The sequence below is a fragment of the Humulus lupulus genome, chromosome 1 (genome assembly GCF_963169125.1).
Source record: "Humulus lupulus chromosome 1, drHumLupu1.1, whole genome shotgun sequence".
Lineage (NCBI taxonomy): Eukaryota > Viridiplantae > Streptophyta > Magnoliopsida > Rosales > Cannabaceae > Humulus > Humulus lupulus.
The window spans coordinates 221,159,001-221,162,890 of NC_084793.1; positions in this window are offsets into that span (position 1 = coordinate 221,159,001).

Here is a 3,890-nt window from a genome sequence, read left to right on the forward strand (position 1 = left end):
TGTTACTAGAAACAAAGCACGACTAGTAGCCAAGGGGTTCCTACTGAAACTTTTAGCCCAATTTTAAAGCCAACAACTATTAGAGTAGTTCTTACTATTGCTTTGTCTAGAGGATGGTCAGTGAGACAACTAGACGTTAGTAATGCTTTTCTAAATGGAGATTTGCAAGAGGAAGTCTTAATGAAGCAACCCCTGGTTTTGAAGAATCAAAAGGGTCTCAACTTGTTTGCAAGCTCAAAAAATCGATATATGGTTTAAAGCAAGCACCAAGGGCATGATTTAGTAAACTAAGGCATACACTACTCTCTTTTTGCTTTATATGCACTCAGTCATATCATTCTTTTCTTGTCCAACATACACAAGACTTCACAATTTTTCTACTTGTGTATGTTGATGACATGCTCTTGACTGGGAGCTTAAACGCAATAGTTATGGGGCTCATTCAGAAATTGAATGCAGCATTTGCATTGAAGGATTTGAGAGAAATTGACTACTTTTTGGGGATTTAGGTTCAACACACTGAAAATGGCATACACTTGGGTCCAAGGAAGTACATCATTGATTTACTAGCTTATGCTAATATGCAACATGCTAATCCCTTACCCACGCCTATGGATGGAGAAGAAAAGATGACTGCTTTTGGGATTGATCCACTGCCTGAATTGTACATCTATAGGAGCATAGTTGAAGCTCTTTAGTATGTGACTATCACGAGACTATAGATCTCATATGCGGTCAATAAAGTATCTCAATTTATGCAGACACAATGGAATCTCATTTGAAAATTGTTAAGAAAATCCTTCGTCATCTAAAAGGTACTTTAGACTTTGGGCTGACTCTCACTAAAGCACCTACCATGCACATAACTAGTTTTTCAGATGCTGACTAGGCCTCTGATCCAGATGATAGAAGATCCACATCCAGTTTTCGCATTTATCTTGGTGATAATCTGATTTCTTGGGCATCAAGAAAACAAATGACAATTTCAAGGTCAAGTATTGAGGTAGAGTATAAGAGCTTGGCAAATACAGATGCACAAGTGATTTGGATTCATTCCGTGCTCACTGAACTTAGAGTAAACACCACTATTTTACCAACAATTTGGTGTGATAACCAAAGTATTATATTGATGTTGGCTAATCTGGTTCTACATGCTCGGACCAACCATATAGAACTCGATCTCTACTTTGTTCGTGAGAGAATTCTCAACAAGAAGCTTCTGGTTAAGCATGTGCTAGCACAAGATCGAATAGCAAACCAATTTACAAAAACTTTATCTTGAACTAGGTTCATGTTCTTACGTGACAAACTTAGAGTGTTTTCTTCAAACACACTAAGTTTGAGGGGGTGTTAAAGATGTTATTAATGACTTAATTAATTGTGTTAGGCTTTCTTGTACAGAGCCATTTCATTTCTGTTATTTAGTTGTATGTTGTTACTCAATTAGTTGGTTCTATTATTCAGTTGTAATAACCTTCTTGGTGGTGAGTCTCTGCTCATGTATATAATGCTCTCATTTCATTCAATAAACAACCGAGATCATTTTCGCAATTAGACTTCTATTTAAATATCTCACAAAGGGATACTATTCCCTTAATTTGTGTGATAGTTTGTTGACGATTTCCTTCGTTGAAGGGATCCTATTTCCCTTAGAATTCTTAGAGCTACCAAGTAGGTATGGTAGTTCTAAATCAATAATTTTTTTGTAATTTTGTTTTTATTAATTGTTTCATGGCATTGGTAAATGCAAAATTTGCTTTCCAGTGCAATACGCTATTTTTAGTTTTGATAATTAATATGATCGTTTCAAGTTTCTTCTTAGTAAAATTTCTTGAATATTGATTTGGAATTTCCTGGTAATGTGTCGTATCATGGCTATTTTTTTGGGTGGCCATTGGTTCTAATGCAATGATGGTTTCATATCATTTTTCTGAATCATGATATTTGCTTTACAATGCTTTCTTTTTTCTTTTTGAATGTTTATAATGATTTTTTTTGTAATTTCATTTACTATTGAAACTTCTATTATCATTTTCATTTTTTAAGTCCAAACTTTTTTTTGCTCAAAAGAAAAAAGATAATCTTTCTTATTTTTTTTTTCAACTTTTGTTGCTGTTTTTTTTTTTTTTTTTTCTGTTTTTTACTTAGTTGAAATAGCTGATATGTTGCTTAAGTTCATGAATGATCAGAATTTGGTTCCATTTATTAATTTTTATTCAAGTTTTCTCCCTCATTTACTTAAATTGGGTTATGCTTAAATTATTGCATCATTATTTTATATTTTGTTTAGTATTTTTAAATCTTTGATAATGTATTTTTTTCTTTATCACTACTTCTTTCTTTACGCATACTACTATTTTCTTGGTTGATTTTTAATATTTATATGACATAAATTTACTTTTAGTTATATATATTTTTTTGAAGAATATAGGTGTTGTTTGGTAATACTTTAAAAAATAGTTTTTTTTTATTTAATTAATTAAAAATTTATTAATTAAATATAAAACTTTGTAACTCTATTTTTATTTATTAATTTTAAAAAATTTAATTAAAATTCATTAAATTTTGAAAATAAAATTTTTTCACTTTCAAAATTTTTTAAAATCATTTTCGACTTTTCATTTATTTTCATTCTCTTTTTCAAATCAACACCTTATTTTATATTTTTAAACAAAAAAAAGTCATCAAACACATTTATTATATTTTAATTTTAAAAGAAAAAAACAAAAATAGTTACAAAACATATTTTTATTTTTTAAAAATAAAGAAACAAAAATAAAAATAATATTTCAATTTTTGTGTTTAAGAAATTCAAAAATTAAAATTTTACCAAACACAACCATAATATCTCATTTCTTGTTTTTCTTTCTTGTAATTGCGTTCTCCAAATTTTAGGGTTTTTTTTTCTTCCTTATTTAATCCTTAAGGATCTATAATGCATAACATATGCCCAATCCAATCAAAATTGTAATGCATATCATCATCAAAGAAAAATTGACAATATGTCCATCCATCACAAATTTGACAATTAAACTATGTGTATAGATGTATTTAAGAAGGAAAAGATGAAAGAAAATTTACACAAGATCTGGAGAATAAAACCAAAGCATGGCAAATACCTTTCAGATATAAAGAACCATCCTTCTACTGAATTGTTATGGTGAGATCCTTGCTCGTGTTAAGGTAAGTTGTGGATTTGATTGTTTTGATTTTGGCCTTATGAAAGTAAAGTTTCCGATTCTCTTAAAATGAATATAAAAGAAGTTAAAACAAGAACATGACTTTCAAATCATTTGAGATCTTTGTCTGCCTTTCTAAATAATTATATGGAATTTTCTGTAAATGTGCCATTAATTGAATTTACATTTTGAATAACAAATATTAAGAGAATTGATTAATATTGTTATTTTAACTAATAAAGCAATTTAAAATTAGGTTGATGATGTTGATGGCTGCTAGCGATTGCAAACAGTTTCAAATGCAACGACGACATTGCCTATGATGTTATTGCAGAGATGTCACGAAGGAAGTTGAAAATTGTGGGAAAAGAGTTAAAAGAAGTAAAAGTGATGGAAGTAATCATTGTTAAATGATGGAGTTTTGTTGGAGGTCATGCCAACCAATCTCTTATCGTAAGTACATTCTCCCATCTCACCATTATAACCATTATCATCATTATCAATATAACTCAAAATTATTCATTTATATGTTATTCGTTATATACATGTAAAATATATATATGAATTATGTATTAGGTTTATCTTCACATTCATATCACATTTCTTTCTTTGTAAACATCCAAAGCTCCTCATAAAAATAGTCGATTGATTTTGTTTAAAAAATATTTTTCTAACCGATATCTATAAATAACTCATTTTCGCATTTAATTT